This window comes from Aptenodytes forsteri, unplaced genomic scaffold (assembly GCF_000699145.1).
Source record: "Aptenodytes forsteri isolate BGI_AS27 unplaced genomic scaffold, ASM69914v1 Scaffold16, whole genome shotgun sequence".
Classification (NCBI taxonomy): Eukaryota; Metazoa; Chordata; class Aves; order Sphenisciformes; family Spheniscidae; genus Aptenodytes; species Aptenodytes forsteri.
In genome coordinates, this window is record NW_008794753.1 from 527,674 (window position 1) to 545,566 (window position 17,893).

At 43.4% G+C, this 17,893-nt stretch overlaps 1 long non-coding RNA gene across 1 annotated transcript in view; it reads right to left on the reverse strand.

Moving 5' to 3' along the window:
• The window catches only part of LOC109279321, a 37,068-nt gene extending 23,283 nt beyond the window's left edge, over positions 1-13,785 (reverse strand). The window contains exon 1 of the long non-coding RNA XR_002086124.1: positions 13,692-13,785. This is a non-coding gene — a long non-coding RNA (uncharacterized LOC109279321). The remainder of the gene's footprint in view (positions 1-13,691) is intronic.
• Positions 13,786-17,893: the final 4,108 nt, after the last annotated feature.

Consider the following 17,893-nt stretch of genomic DNA (forward strand, 5'->3'; position numbering starts at 1 on the left):
GGGCCGCTGCCGAGGGGCTCCCCAGTCACGGGCGGTCTGGCGCGCGGTTATTCGTCAAAGGCCTCAAGGGACACCGCACTGGAAAGGGAAGTTAGAAGCTGCGATTTTCCCTCAAGTGAGCAAACAAAACCTCAAGCCGAGACATTTGCAAGAACTGTTTTCTTAAAAGGGGGTATCTGGAAATGCAGCATTTTGTACCATCTTCTGATAACGTTAGTGCTGAACCCGCCTTTCCCCACGTGTTCTGATCAGACTGCCCACCTAGGATGATCCTCAACGCTGCTGGGGGGGAGCGCACACAGCCTGACCCTCTACCCCCCCTTTTTAAAATTACAAAGCGCCATGCTATTTAACTGACCTAAACGACAGCAGCAGGGCTGCAAAGGTTATTTCCCCCGCTTTTTCAAGACTGCTGAAAAGTCAAAGTTCTGTAGGCCCTCCTCCACAACCAGAGCACTTTGGGGTGGACAGCAGGATGCTTGGGGAGAAAAAGCTGTTCTCGGCACGGTACGCAGCCGACGAGGTGAGGATTTGTGACCTGCAAAGAGAACCCAGTTATCGTTGCCAATGAGATGTAGAAAGTCTGAGGGAGCCCTGCAGATCATATGGGAATGAGTCTGCGAGGAGCACTCACACATTCTATGAGAAAAAGGGTGACGGTTTGCAGCTGTACAGATCCCTCATGGCGTATACCACCTGGCCTGCAGCACGCCACCTCAGGATCGGGACGTCAAGGAGCTTTTGCTGTAGAGAGTCTCCTGCAAAACCAACGCTCCGTCCTTTGAAAAAGGGAAGGTGCCTTGGAAGAGTGATATATTATTTGCCTGGCCGACTTTTCTCCCCATCTCCGTCAAAGCTTGAAGAGTACTGGCACTTCTGCCTTCTCAAGCAGAGCTCCGTGTAACTGGACCACATCTAATGCCTGCACAATGCAAATGGAGATTGAAACGGTTGTTTCCTTTGATGTGCGTGACTAAACACACAAAAAGGATATTTTCCCTTAGATCCTCATGAGAGTGGAACTTCTTTAAGAAGACCTGTTGGCACGCTGGTTTTGCTAAGGACCGAAGCTATTTCCGAGCCAAGACGAAAGAGGAGTATGGTGTGATGGGTCTCTTCTAAGACAGAAGAAAGGAAAATTCCTTTTTCCTATTTTCAGCGGCTGCTAATCTCATGGAGCGTGAAAGGCACATTGATGAAGAGGCTCTAGAATGACAGGCTCACTCCCAACGGTCATAAAGCTATCTAGTATACTCTGTCCTATGAATACACGCAAATAATAATGCAGCTACAGGATCAGCTGAGATAATTGTTCCCTTCAGCTGTTCAAGATATGCTGGAAACTTTTCTAGTTGCCACACTGGCAAAGAGCTATCATTTTCTTGATGAGTTCTAGGGAATTCATGTCTCTCCTTGGATATTCTTCCGAAATGATCCGTACGCTTAGCAGAGACACGAGGCAGCTGTACAGTTGGTGCTCCTCACAGTTTGCATTATGGCAAAAACAGAATACTAGATTAAAATAGGTAACCCTCTGCACTTGAGATGGAAGTCAATTTCCTGATGCAAGTGTCAGATGTTTAGGTGACATCTTACCAAGACACAGAGGGCTAGCCCACCTTGAGCTCATTCCCAGCGCTCCATGGGGAGTGGCAGGTGCCAGTGCCTACCCCCTACAGACAGACCTGCCTTGCTATCTCTTCTTCAGCAAGAATTGAGCAACTGGCTTAGCCAAGCAGCATAGCCTGCAGTGCCTTCAGGGTGCCAATCCCACCCACTGCCTGTCTCCTCTGAACCAGCTTATCTCCTGGCATGTTGGGCTCCTGCCCAACACTAACCTCAGGCTGGTATTCAGAAGGGGCTCGAGCTTCCACTTGGATATTCAGGCAAGACTACGTAATGAAAAGGAGATGAGAGAAATGGTGGAGCTAACGCATCTCCTCCGAGTTACAAAGATTCTCACTCTGCTACCAAATACAATAATGTCGGAGAGCTATTCGGGTTCGGTTTTGCAGACACCGGTGCTTGTGGCTGAAATGCAAACAGGGACCCAGGCCGCTCCCAAGTACGTAGATGGCAACTGTTGCCACAAACAGTCTTTCCGTTCTTTTCAGGGAGATGAGCACAAACGTTTATTTCGGTCATAGCCCTCGCTGCATTATTCACCTACATACTCTTGAGAACAAATAACCATAAGGTACTCCACATGGGGTTAGACCTTGAGATCACCGGGAAACATGATTAAATGCAAAATCAGCTACATGTGTGCATGACAGTGTCCATCTCTTTCTTCTCTCCAAAGCTCAAGTAGTTCCTTATGTGCTTCTATGGCTCATTAGAGTAATGAGGTCCATGTGGTCTGATTGACAAGGTTGTTTAGGACACCAGCTGCCTCCTCTCAGCCGTTACAGTCTGGGGAAGGAGGAACTTCCACCGAACTGGTTGGCAATAGCTCCACTTCCAGAACTAACACAACCTACCTTGGCTCTACAGTAGTGTGTGACCTGCGCCGTGAAGTGTCTTCGGGAGCACCACCTGGCTTTCTAGATCCTTCCCGGTCCGTAAAGACGATGAGAATTTGTGTAGATGAGGACAAATAAGGCATTTTTAAGGGGTTATTGAAGTAGTGTATAAACTCTGCTACATACGGCTAATGAACTCATTCTCTTCCCCAACAGAAGCTTTTCTACCAGGAGAAAAAAACCCTAATAAACTGAATCTTATATACCTGAATCCATACATAATTTTAACAGTAGCATATAGGTTATTACAGCAATGTGATCTATGTAATATTACGGATGCTATTTGAACATGGATTTTTCATCAAACATGCCAAAAGTCCCAAATATTTTCATTTAATTCCTTGTGCAATAAAATGATAAGAAAGAAGCCATGTGAATTGAAGTGCTGCTGGCATCTTTCAAGTTTCCCAGCTCCTCATTGTTGAAAAATCAAAGGTCTAATCGCTATTAAGGCACAGAGGTACTGAACAGCAGAAGATGCTGTGCACGTATGGTACGGGATAAACTGACTCGGTCTTACCTTTCTAGGGGCACAAACACAGAGCTACCTCCAGTTGATAAGCGGCAAGAAAGTAAGTGTGCCAGGAGTGTCTGCAGTCTCAATCATGAATAACTTTTAACAGCAGGCTGATAAAAGCTGCTGCTATTCTGATGTCCAGCGTTTGGGGATTTTTTTGTTAAGAGGGAGGTAAAATACGAAGTTCTTTAAAAAAAAAATCTTCATTGTCATTCCATGGCAGATGTGGGTCTGGCTTGGTTAATTGGGTTAATGTGATGATTTGGCATGCTTAGTTATATGCAGAAGTAAAACTGTAAAGAATATATTCAAATATCCTGTTATGGATATTCAGCAAATTATACATCCACCGTTGCTATGGCAAGCATCAAAAAGCAAAACAATTCAGACAGTTTTAATAGCTATAATGACAATGTTGGAACCCCATTTCTTTCAAATTGTTTGCACAAAGTTACTCCATGATTTAGAAGCAAGGAATGCCAAGTGTTTTTACAAAAATACTCTTGAAAGCGTGAATAGACATGCTTAAAAAAAAAACCCTCACAATGATAGAAATGAAATGGTTTTGCTCTTTCCTCTCTCCACTTACAGAATCAAAAGCTACTTCTTCTAGGAATAAACCCAAGACTTAACCAAGTCAATGTGTATGTGTAAATCCACCGTTACTTCATAATACTTCACTGCATTTGTGAAGTATAATTGCCAATTCCCAAGTTCATCAAAACCAGGTAAATATCCCAAAACATGCATTTCTTCAGAAAGGTTCTCCAGAGAAGTACACTCTGTTTAGTGCTCTGCCATCCAAATAACTTGCCCAAAATGATGTGTGGAAGTTGAAGAAGAATATACATTACCAGAAACTAAAGATACTGGGTTACACTCGGAAGGGATGAAACTGTGTACTACCCTAGCAGGAGGCTGAACTCGGTCGTCTTCAGTCTTCTGGGGTTCGGATACATTCTTCTCCCCGTTCCTTCTGCAGCTCTGAGCCCATTTATTTCCCTCAGAAATACAAACACTACATTCAAATAATCTCTAGTAAAACTCTGTTGGCTATAGGGAATTCACACCAGACTAAACCGAAGCATAACTCCAGAGCCTAAGCCATTTTAATGGACCCTGGAGGAAAGATGTTTTTGCTGTGCAAAGCCTCATAAAGGTTTTGTAGATATTTAAGCCAGCAGCCTCAACACTAAACACAGTATTTACCTGTCAAACCAAGAACAAGGGCAAAAATGCTTTGTTCCTCTGCACTGGCACCGAGTCCAGAAGGGAAACAAGTGGCTGCCTGCGGGGGCTGCAGTGCTGGAGCCCCATTTATTCTGGTACAACTTCAAACTGACTTACATGGGTGCCAACCTCCAGCATATTGCTGCAGCCAGCAATGCCAGGGGAGAACGCCTGCCACGCTGTGCACTACGGCATGCTGCCTCTGCCACAAGCCCCGATGTTGCTTCCTCTGCGGTCCTTAGTCCTTTATTTCCCTACGAGAACAGGCCAGGTTCTGTCTTCACTTCGGTTCGTGCTCCAAGCACCCTGGTGGCACTAAGAAAATAACAATTATTTTGCTCTAATATACACTCATAAGCCAGTCAGAGGAGAAAAAACTGAAATATGAGGTAAATTAAAGCTTCCAACTAAGGTGATTTACCAGTAAGTCACCATAAAATTCAGATAATTTGTTTTTTCAGTTCTGCAGCAACTTTCTCCAATTCGTTTGGATTAGCTATTAGAAATTACGCCTCAAAAATTAAAGAAAATGTCTGCTGACCATTATATCAAATTCTAATTTTAGCCAGAAAAAAAGAAAAATCAGGCTGTGATTTACTCTGGTAGTCAACTTACGTTAACAATTTTTCCCCCCGCTGTTTATGTAATTCTGGCAAAATCAAATAATATATACAATGCTCATAAATGCTGGGCTAGATTTAGTAAAGACAATTTCCTCCAGTATATTCAGGACATTTCTCTTTGCTTTCTGTTATAAGACAATCAAGTTATTTAGTTTAAGGAGATAATATGATTGTCATCCATGGTAGCCTCACTTACAATTTTAGTGCAGTCTTCAATAAGGTACATGGAAGGATTTTTTTTTTTTTAATTTTTTTTTTTTTTTAACCTGTCATCGTCCTGTAACAAGCTGCGTAGCCTGGCTGCTGCTCTCTGGAAATGTCTTCCCCCCCATCCTAACCCCTCTCCCCTGCTAGTGTGCAAAACTGCACTTACTGCTTAAGAAGCAAGAAGAAAGTACAAATGCTACGAACAATCAGTAACGCAAGCTATCGTGCACAATGTTGGTACATAGCTGGCCCTGTTCTGGGCAGTGGATGAACAGCTCCCAGCTCGGGACTGGTCAGGAAATGCTGCTCGACAAAGGTGGCAGCGCCAGCTCGTTGAATCCCAGCCGACAGCGTGCGCAGAAACCCATACAGTAACCTATAGAGTAACCTATATTACTTGAGGAAAAGGCCATTTTCCATAATTCTTATTTTCCCCTCAACATGTACAAGATAGCATAAGCTTCAGGTTAGTTTGATATCAGATCTCTAGCGATAGTTGAAGCAAATAATAACGGGAAAGTATGTTTAAGTCTAAGATCCCTAAAGGTATGCTCCCAAATTTCTGTTCCTACTTTTAAACAAATGTCTTTTCCAGGATACTTAACTCCTCCGAAATTGGACTGCTGTCCATATTAACTGAATAAATATGGATCTAGGAGCCAAACTGTAGTCAGTAAGGTATGAAAATGTCAGCCTCAGGCACTGAAAACAGAAGAGTGAGTAATGGAAGATGACGACGGAAGAACAAAAGGAGAACCTGAGGAAGAGAAATTGATGATGGTAACAGAGGCAGAAGGTGTTCAAAGCCACATAGATTCAGGAACTGCAAGCCAGAGGCAAAGTCAAATTTAACTGAGTCAGCCTGCTCCTGAGGAACTTCTGATGACAGCACCACCCAGGCTCTGCCCTCGGCCCAAAAACCTGTCCTGGAGTTACCAAACCAAGTCTTCATTCATACACTCCTGTGATTTATTCTGTGTACACGTAACACGGAAGCATTGCTAACAAACAATAGAGCGCTCGCGCTTTCAATTAAAAAGCATTATTGTTGAAATCATTATCTCAAATCTTTAAAGGACTCCACTGTGACTGGGTTCTGCCATGCTACAAATTTACAATGAGAAGGAACTTCCCAGACTTTTTTCATCATTATTTATGAATAGATAAACCAAATGGAAGTATAATTCCAGTATCACAAACTAGAATCAATTGTGATTTGCTTACAGTGGTACTATGGCAGTGCAGCTACTCAAATTATCTCATGTGCCTGTCTGATGCCTTATTACACAAAACCTTTCTTCTCTGTCATCAAGGATACGCAGTAGTTCTTATAAACAAAAATTATTGTTTTAGTATTTTCTCATTAGTTTTAGCTATAGAGCAGAGTTTTCTTTCTAGATTTGCCTAAACCTTGTCTAACCATTAAAACAATTCTTTCCCATATGACCCACAAGAGTTGCACAGAAGGAGAAATATATACAAACAGTATATGCAGAAAAGATGCAGAAATAGCTAGTCTTTACTTAAATGGTTTCCTTTGCGAGTTCTTGACTTTCCCTTGAACTTCCTCCCCTGAAGGACTGGAACAGCAATACTTTTTTTTCCTGAAGTGGAGTACATCAGTTCCTACGCTCTCAGTAGCAGAGTGAAAATTAAGATGTAAAGGAGTAAAGAATGCAGAACCCCCCTATTATTCAACAACAATACAATTTGCTGCCGATCTTCAGTTGCCTAGACAGGCACGTCAATTATTTATAGAACCCAGAGTGTTAAATATTAAGTATTTCAGCCTGGGACAGCATGAAGGTAAAACCAGGAACGTGATCCTGTCAGAACTGCAGAATTGTAGGCAAGGACAGAATATCCCCACACAGATTACCCTTTTTATTGAACTATAAATTGAAAAAGGTCCTTACAAAGTGTCACTTTCGATGTTAAGTGATCTGCATTCTCTTTTTTTGACAGCATCAGTCTATATTTAATGTTTCTCTAAAGGGCTATTTCTGCCAGGGAAACGATGCACAATATCTTCCAAAAACATAAGTTAGCATAACCTCATCTGAATATTTACATGAAGTCCACAACCTTCTCTTTATCTGTGCTTACATCTATGAACAGCCCATCACGCACATTTTAAAATTTACTCCAAATGACCACAACTGCCATTCTCACGGTGCTGAAAAGACCTTGCCATGCAACACTGCACAACACTATAGCACCGCCCAAGGATTAGATACGTACTACCAACTCACCTATAGTAACCACAAAATGCAGCTTAAAATAACTTCCACTGACTCCTTAGAGTGGGAGATGCATTCAAAATTACCAAGCGCTCCTAAAGAAAAGAATTATGCATAACATTACTTCTTTCTAGCTGGTAAGAGAATTATTAATATTGGAATTAGCTTTTATACTTGGAATGATGTCTTTCAACTTCGATCTCTGATTAAACAGTAAAACCTGTGACCTAGTGTTGTACAACGTCAATTTTTATAACACCTCTTACTGCCTAAAAAAAATTAAGTAGTTTTATAATAGTATTAAAACTAGAAGATAATTCTTCCGTAGGATTACCGATTGATCAAAATCAACTAGAAGTATAAAAAGTAAACATCTTAGTTGCAGAAATTAGTATGGGATCAATGGAAGAGGGCAGTCACCTGGATGACAAGCCTGAAGAGCACATTTCAGAAATGGATCTACAAGGTCTGCCTGTGAATTTAAGTGCTGATTAGGAGTATAATCTAAGGACTGCACTTACTTCTGGTGTATTTGGCATTAAGCCCTTACAGTTAAGGTGAAAGCGTGGGGGATGAAATTATGTCCCTAACCTCAAGCACCCATCACAATCCAAACAATTATGTTTTGCACGAACGATACAAAGGTGTAAGTGCCAGTAATGGAATCGGCTCACTACAACGGCCAATGTTATGTGACACAATCGTGTCAGCACAGAGACTTCCAGTTACGCAGAGTAACCACAAAGTTTCAGGTATGAAATCAGAAAGAACGTAAAGGCTTGCTTTTAACAAATGGCTTATTGTCTATAATAATCCCGGAACTTTGGAAATAAAATACTTCCCACCTCATTTGGCCATTTGTTTGCTCAGAAAACATTTCTTCCTTTCTTGTGCCATTTAAGACGCGAGAGGCAAAAGGCCTCTGTGTATGTATCGTCATTACTGGGAAGCTCCTTGCAACGTGGAATCCCACACAGCTCTGTCCTGCTCCCTTCCTCACATAGGAGACACACTCTCTCATTAAGGGAGGTGCTGAATCGCTGAAGTTCTTCATGCCAGCAATGCATGAACATGTGGTTTACACCTCTCTCCCACTGAGATTTAAACCTCTCACATCTGAGAAGTTTAAATCCAGTATCATTAGCCAGCTGACTGGACACCCAGGAAAAACGAGCACAGGGTGAGAAGCACCCACTTCAAGTTCAAGCCAGGTCAGATAGCAGTTACAGTGGTTAGGAAGGTGAACGCTCCAAGGCGTACACTCGGCACGTAAAGATACCTTCTTAAAACAAGAACTGCAACTCAGGTCCGTTTTGAACTCGAGTGTTTTCAGACACCTGACTCAAACTGCCCTTCCCCTCTGTAAGCAGTCTTTCCTCTTGTACGTGGATCATGCAGCCTGGGATTCTCGACCTGCTGAAACCAGTACATACACATCAGATTGGCTGCTCTTAGAAGACAGGGCAAGCTACATCTGTTAGCCTGTTCCTCTAACGATGGCAGCTACGGAGTAGTACTAACGCTACACAAACAGCCCAGAGCCAGCTGCGTGGCTTGCTTATGTACAGGGAGAGGCTTAAACAGCAAAACCAAGATGGTTTTAGCAGCATGTAGCAGTTATTTGGAAACAACCTATGCAAACTGCACACGGTGGAAGGCCTGTTGAAAGCACCAGGTTAGAAGCCACCTCACCACCAAAGACTTCGAGACGGACTGAGAAAGACAGAGCTCTCTCCTTTGCTGAGAGTCTAGGAACTGCAGCTGAACAACACCTCCACACTTGAACTGTCAGTCCTTTGGGCCACATGACATGCTGACAAGCGCTGCAAGTCTCTTTCATTTCAAGAACATACATAATTTTACCCCAATTCTTTACCTTGGAGTCACACAGATAGCATATTTGACTTTTTACATGGTGCAAGCCCTAAAATGCATAAGAGAAAGGTTACAATGCTGTACAGACTGAAAAGAGTTTAATTAATACCAAAGCGTTCACTTCTTTGGGAAAATGAGGCGCACGACGGCCTCGTGCTTACTGAACTAGACTCTTAGAGCCACTGTACCTCAATCAATGACAGTTTTTCTCCCTGAGGGATTTTCGTTCACAGTGGCCAGGTAGGTACTACCAATAAAAATAAGTTTTCTACAGGCAACAATGATTAAGAAATGCTCAAAATACTGTTCATCCTTCACCAGGAGTAACTGGTGTAATGGCATTCAAAGAAAAATATCCCAGATCACGATGGCGACTTCTCAGCGTTTTCCTCCTTGTGCACTGACTCTACAAAAGCCCTTATTTACTAAACTATTACAAACAACTCATTAGCCACACTAATCCCATAAAGCAAGCAGTGCATTAGTGGTAGGTATCCACCATCTACTATGAGAGAAGCTACACTGTCTGTCTCTAAAAATACCTTGTTTATTTTATGCCAGTCAGTTGCCAGCTTTTATTCAAAAAGGGCGAATTTTTACTTAAGACGAGTATCATTGGAAGCAGACGAATTATGTGGCAGATATTAATATACTCATCATAACTTCCACAGAATCAAAATTTCAACTTATATTCTCAGTAGCGATACTGAAAGTTTATCTGCACAAAAGGTGCTTGTATGGTTCATAGCAAGTTTGTTAAAAGCAAGCATCTGGATTAAAACACCCAAAGTTACAGTGAAAGGTTGTCCATGGCTCATCTGAGGAACTAACCTGTACTAGTCAAAAATGTCCGCAATTTCTTGGGGGGAAAAAACCCAAAACAAACCCCAAAAAACCCCACAAACAAAACCAGAAAACCTTGAGCCCTACCTTCTAGTAACAACAACTGTAGTAACAGCCTCTGATACGCAATATGGTCTTACTAAAATGCATTGATGAGTCCATGAAATATTCTATGCCAAATCAAATATTTCAAAGATGGAGGAATTCTAACTGCATCTCCTTGAACTGCCTTGCCTCTGACATTGAGGGCTAGATCTTCAACTACAATGACTAAGAAATTTTGTCTGATAAACCACTTCCAGAAAAGGAATAATGCTAAACTTTAAGATCAAAGTATACAAGTGAGTGATTCACCTTCCTTTCTTGTACGCTTGCAAGACATAGGCTAAACACGAACATAACATTAGGTCCTTTGAAAAGTTCCACCTGCGTTTGAGTAAGAGAATTTGCATCAAGTGGTAAGGTGAGGCTACACAACCCTGAACAACTGGATGCCACTCTCTCTCAGATGAGCATCCTCCTTTACTAGCTCGAGAGCTTTGTCTATCAGACCATGTCACCTGAATGACTAACAGTACACTAACTTCCACTGCTGCCATCTCTCACTAACTCCAGCAAGCTAAAGCGTTAGCAGGACAGCAAGCAAAACAGAATACTTATTTCCCAGTGCTCCCCTGCAATTGAAAACCTGAATGCTGACAAGACTGAGGGAGAAAGCCAAAGAAACATAAGCTAGTCTAGTAGGCGACTGTCTAACCTCAGGGTCATATAAAATACCACGTGCTGGAAGAAAGAAGAAACAGTGAGGAGTTGGCAACATCGAAAGCACAACGCCTGCAGAAGTGATTACGCTGATGCCAAATCTGGTCCTATCTGAGCTTTCCAGCCACTGCTGAGTTGACAGCACGTGCTGTGATGCCGAGCTGGCAGAGGCGATGCTGAGGACAGCTAGTGGCCACTAGCCACCTTAAAGCAATAGCACCACGCATCTTCCCTGAGCTAACGTTTAGTGGCATGAATAGTAAAATAACATGTATATAGTGCTCTTTGTCAAAACTGCAGCAAATAGTGAAAAACAACTCCCCGTTCTCTGTTTTGCCCAGCCTGCTGTGATGCCGGACTCACAGAGTGCTGTGGTCCACCACTGAGCCGCACTGGCTGGGCTCCAGGGCCCCGAACAGCAAGCGGGAAGAACAGGGAACAGCTACACGTCCTGGCTCTGGGGAACTGGCACAACCGTAAGGACACAGCTCCTTGCCAACACTGACCATACTCCAATTTTAGCAGACTTAAAGCTTTCCAGATTGATGGTGAAGAATTTCGAAACTCAAAGAGCATAACAGATTTGCATCCGAGTCTATGGAAATAGCTGAATAATACACCAACAGCCTTAACATACACATATGCAGAAAAAGAATGAACAAAACTATCAGATCTTCCAAAATACGGATTGACAACAGCAGAAATTTGCTAATTACTATTTTAAGTATGCCTGAATTCTCAGCTCTGGTGTTATTAAACTAAAAATTATATCATCATATATTTTAACTATGATAGCTTATGCAAGTTATGACCATTTCAAAAAACCAATCTGTATTTCATACAACATTTCAAACATGGTTACATTTCCCAAATGACATAGGACAAATTACTACTTTTTCACCAAAAGAGTTGAATCCTGTGTTGTTCTTCCCCTGTGACATCATGTGGCCTAAACATAACAAGGATTTTAGGACATCCTGTAGCATCCAGAGCAGCTCCTTATCATGGCAACAATGGGAAAGTATTTTACCAAATAGAGGCAAAATTAAACCGCAGTATTGAGCCCAAATAATATTCTCACTGACATAGTAGGAGAAGTCATTGACTCCTCCTCAGAGACCTATTCTACTGGAGGCAAGTTGGAGGCTGATTTTGGAGAGAGAAGAGCTGGTAGGGAATATAGGTTCCCAGCCTCCAGCCACCAACACTGCACGAAATCCAGAGGGCTGTCCATGGAAAATGGTATCTGTAATTCCTATATGTTTCTCATCTTCAAAGTGTAAAAGGTTGGCTTTCTGGCAAGCTCTACGTGTTCTGAAAACAGCTTCTGACAGAGGAAAGCGATGCCCTAATGCAGGCCTGTCCTCATGACAGGCTCTTTATGCACTTGGCTGAAAGGATCCAAAGACACCGAGTGAGCTGGTTTAAGCTATACTACTGCAGGAAACGCACTTTAGTGCGAACCAACGAGGTGCCAAGGTCAACAGAAAGCCAGCGTCTCCCTTCCCAGACACCCGGTGCGCATACGGAATTGCTAGATTTTTCAGAAGATTTCTTAGCAGCATGAAGCCTGAAGAAATAACTTCTGACACTGTCAAAACTGCACTAATGATCTTCAGGAAAGTCTGTGTTGTTAGCACATTCAAAAGCCTTAACCCTGCCCTGCACAATGGTCTGTTTGACAGACCATGTCTTGATCAGAAACAGTTTAAGCACATAAAAATTACAACTGGCACCAATACCTAAACTATAGCAAATTCCTCCCCGATTGTTGTTCTGAAGACGACACTTCCAGCAGAACAGAACTGTTACTTTTATATCTCTCTCTCTCAACCATTCACACCTCATCCTGCTTCTCGTACTGGCAAGATCTCCTGTTTGCCACAGAAAAGCCCTTCTGTCCCATACACTGGCTGCCAGAAAAAGCTGAGAGGCAGGGGGCAACATGCAGATAATTACTACAAACCTGGAACATTTTCAAGGAGAATGTTTGCTTTTGACTTTTGGGGGATTAAAGTCAGTCTTACATAAACAAGCATGAAAATATCCCAAGGAGAGCTACGTTACTAATGAAGATTTTCTTGCTTGTCAGTTGCTTCAGCCACTTCTGCTGCCATTGGAGGAGTGTAACGAAGGCCCTTCTACTGCATGGCTCTCTGCAGGTGTGATTAAATCTGCCTCTTACTTCCCAAAGTCCCCAAGTGGACTATCACGCCTCAGTTACAGAGATAATTTCTCAGAATGAAAGAGCCAATAAGAAGTGATTCCTTTGGGCATTTCAACAGCATTAACACAAAATGCAGTAAAAAGCATCAGAGTGGCAGAAAGCAATTTAGTCCTCGTGGAGACAACCTGTTTGCAACGCATTCCAAACATTTTAACTGTGTGTATCTGCCCGGGTTTAAGTCAGAAAACAGTATAGGCAATGGCTGCACTGAACCGTCACTTCAGGAGAATGGCACTGGCTGCAAATTAACTGGTTGAGTTCATCTCTTATTTCTCTTTTTGTTCTCATCACAAAACATGGCAGCAGACAACCCGGTATGATGGCTAGACTAATTTGGCGGCGTGAGCTGCAGGTCGGGATGAGACAGCTGCTGAACCTTCAAGCGTGTGCATGCAAGGACACATTCAAAAGTACAAGTCTCGCAGGGGTTTTAGGTACAGACAATGCAGCTTTGGGGAAGACCTAAGCATAGAAAGAGTAGGTCAGGAGTGAGGGGCGTCACTGGGACTTCATGCAAAATGGAGGAGGAGGGAATTCAGAAGACTTGGCTATGGTTTGAGGGGGTGTGCCATTTGCCTCATGAGGGAAGGTAACACATGAAGTCCCGCAGGCTCCAAAATGCACTCAATTAGCTGTTCCTTTTACCTTTTTGTTCTACCCAGCATTTCTTCAAGAGCACTGTCATCTCTGGCTTTGGCATCCTACTCATCATCTATGAATTCATGTTGCCGTTTCCTCCCTGAAAGGAAAAAGTCCCATAGTCAGTCATTTACTACACAGAGGAAAGGACAAATTTGACAGAGTATTTTTGAACTTTGACAGAATTCAAAGACCATTGCTCCTTGAGCAGACAGCACTGCAAGTTGTGTTCTCTGCTATGGTGTCGTTCATCTGAAATCAATCAGCCTGTGTTGACTCTAGAAACTTACCCCGAATTTACCTGTAAGCAGCTGAAAAGCTGTCAGTATCTCAGACCTGCCTGGAAAGAAAGAGCAGGGCAACGACTCACCCAGAGTAAAAAAATTCCCAGCAACAACAAGAGAGATTTGTGCCAAGCAAATATCTTTATTTTATTTTAAAACATCCTGAAAGTGTTAATCTATATGAAAAAGAAGCAATACAACACTGACAAAGCACTCTTAACATTAGGGAAGCCTTCATTTCATCTCATGTGAGCCAAATTAAAAATAAAACTGAACGCAAGTGTACAAAGCGGAGACAAAAAAATCAATTTTCTCAAAGAGATAACATGAGGGACTCCCACAGGGGCTGGCAAATTCTGGAAGAGAGAAAGAGATTATATTTTATGGGAAGAGATTCAATAACCATTCTTCTCCCATAAAGCTAGCGATGGAGGATTGTCACTGCTCCATAGACACACTGTGCAGATTTCAGGACAACAGTAACAGAAAATCAATAGCATCTTTTACACGTGAAAAGACATTATCTCTATGGACTCCTAATACTAACAAATGGGACCAAAGACAACCTTTCCTAAAACTTAGTGGTCAGCATTAATCTGGCTGATAAGAGAGGGGCAGTATGCTAGTCTACATCCTTGGAATTTTTTTTTTTTTTTTTTTTTAGAAATAACTCTGCTCAGAGCTTCACCCTCCACTGAAGCCAAAGAGCCCCCAGATGACACTACATTAAAAGTCTAACAATGTTGAACCCTGGCGCTGTCGCTCGAAAGCCCCGTTGGCATACATTTCCTCTCTGGCTGATGGCTGTAATCATTAGGAGGTAGGAGCTTTATCAGGTGGTAATTTGACAGCTTTGACAAGCTCGGCTGAATTTATGTCACTTTCTAGTTTTTCCCTCCATTGAGCTGAGATGGAACTAAAGTTAATATTAGCAAAAACACTTTGTGCGGGGGCAATTTTCCAGCGATGACTACATGATTCCAGTTACTAAGAAAATCTGCTAAACAAGGCCTCCTCACAGTCACTTGCCATTCTCACCAGACTAGGGAAGATGGTTCCCCATCCAGCCCACCAGCTTAGATGAAAGATTCCGTAGGTAGAAGGTATCTCTGGCTCTAAAGCAGCAGAAATGAATCAATTCTGGAAGGCCTCTGCACCTTGTAGAGGAGTCACTAGCATCCCAAAGAAACGCAAGCGCGAATGTTTCCCTTAGCTCAAAAAAATAACTTTTAGCTCCAAACCCAATTTTCATTCAGTTTGCTGCCCCCGTTTTCACCATGTAGCACTGTTCACTGGTGCCTAAGCTCGGAAACGCTGGCACTTCAGACGCACCCTTCCAACATGTCCAGATAGACTGCACAAGTCCTCCTGCAGGACCCTCCTGAAAACCCTTTCAAGCACATTCCGCTACCCACTGCTGACCCAGACAAGCACCTAACCCAAGCTTATGAACTTGACACCTTAAGCTAGGAATGGTGATGTTCAGGATCATCGCGCTCAACTCCCTTTCTAAGTGCGGGCTCAATGTCTTTTAAACAGAGCACATAGTTTCTTTTCTGTCTATAAAAAATCTAGGACATTAAAGCTTAGGAAAAAAAACAAGTAACAATGAGAGTTTCTTATATTTCCATGGATCATATGGTCCACTCTAAGAAGGAACCCAACCAATTACATCTGAGGAGGAGAGGTACCGGTAGATTGTGACCTCTAGAAAACGCCAGAGCTGTATCAGGACACTAGTAAGGCTACTCACAGTTTACAAAAGGAGCACGCTACACACACTGGAGCAGAAGCCGCAGCATCACGTGTCTGACACAGCACACGGGCCGGCTAAACCCAGGATCTGACTCCTGGGGTCTGCTTCTCTCATCACAAAGATCGCGTCCCACACAGCACCACGATGCTTTCTTGTGCGGTGTCAGGAATCTGCGAGTAGCGACGTGGGCAAGAGGAACACTGCACCCTGAACCAAAACTTGGCAAGTCAGTAAAGCACAAACAAGTACTTTTCTTTTTTTCTCTCCCCACCCCTCCCCCCCAATTGCTTTTTGCCATAGATGTTACATTTCCTCTGTTATAATTTAGGGTTTTAAAGAGCTATCTCCACATGCTTAGAAAGCACAGTTCATATTTAGCTCCCTAAAGTCATATTTCTCTCCTCCTATATTTCCCTGCCAAGATGTGACATCTGTGGACTGTTCCCAAAAAATTCCCCTGAATCATCTGTGATGCATGTGAAACAGCGGCCAGAGCTGGCAACGAGCATCTGCTGTGTCTTTTAGGAAAGTGTTAGATCAATCTGGTAAGGTGAAGGAATCCCAGTAACTCTGCCACTAACATCCCCGAGGACCACACAACTCCCAAATCACGTTAGAAAAAGAGCACACTTATGACAGGACCAAAATCCATGGGAAACAGCATTGCCACGGCAACTGACAGCCTCAGAACTAAAGTCTTCTTTGCATTTTTGCACAGACTCAATGACTCCTAAACCACGTGGAAAAAAATTTGTCTAGCAGGTCGGTTCATTCAGGAAAAGCATGCTGCCAGGTGATTCCCTGTAAAACAGACCCATTTCTACATGGTTTCTCAGAAAGCAAGCCTTTGTGGACCTCTTGTTCCAAGCACTGCATCTCACTTACTACGAGCACAGAGGAACTTCTATTACACAATCAATACTTCCTTGTTAACTACCCTTGGATCAAAAAAACTTATTAAATATTAAAACATTCCTGTTTTCAAACAAAAGTTATGTGAAGATAAAATCCAAAACAGATTAGCTGAGCTCTGGAATGGGAAAACACAGTTTCAGCTTCACAATAGACTGTATTGGTGTTAGTGAGCGGTCTTTCAAAAGCTCCTCTTTGAAGACAGCAGTACTCTAAAATCACTCCAGCATCCCCTACACAAACATCAGATCCAGTCACTAGGGAACATCCAACTGTGAGCAGGAAAGGCCTTACTTGTCTTCCTGGCCGCCTTATCACAGCAATAAAGCCAACACACACCTAGTCTGCCCAACAGCGTGCTTTATATCGAGGCACAGGTTAAAGCACAGACCGGGAAGCGCTTCTGCTAAAAACTCTGTCTGCTCCCCACACTTTTGGGGCATTTCCTTCCATTTCCCTACTGGGTAAGACTTGGTGAGTGCCCTATCATGGTTAACCCGCCGTCAAGATTGTCTGCTCTTTGGAGGGCAACACAGCATAAACTCTAGGGCCATAATATTCTCTGCTCTGTGGTAAAAAGCCAAAGCAGCTCTATTGACCCGAAGAAAACCGCTCCAGATTTATATTGGTGACAAATGAGAACAAGGCTTAGCCACTGTTTGCTCCCTGCTAACTCTTCTGTGCCAGCAGGTTTAACATCGCTGAGCTGATCTTTTGCTCGCCTTTGTATTCTGTGCAGGTCAGATCTGCCCTCACAATGTTGCGTTATAACAGGCTGCAGTGTTTCTCAGGTAACCTGTGCAAGTCAACCTTGTAAGAGCCAGGAGTCACTCACAAAATAAAGACGCTTTGGTCACAAAATAGTGTGGAAATGATCCTCTTGTTATGCCAGGCAAGAGGCCTCAGGGCAACATATGCGACTACCGGTCCCATCAATAATACGCTTAAGAGACAGCCCTTTTTGGGAACGTCTCGAGGACACGCTGCAGTCTCGGCGTAACCCCCACCGCCGCTGCCCCGCAGCACAGCGGCACGGAACCGCACAGCGCCGTGCTCCGCTGCGAAAGCGCTCGCCAGAGAGGACAAGCGCTGCCGCGGGAAGCCTTCCAAGGCAGGCGGCACCGCACGTGGCGCCTGCAGCTGCTCTCCCTCCCTCTCTTACCTAGGAACGGAGCGGACAGAGACCCTGACCACCCGTGGCTCCGCCGGCCCGGGCCCGTGCCCCGAGGCGACCGCACGGGCACGGAGCGATCGCG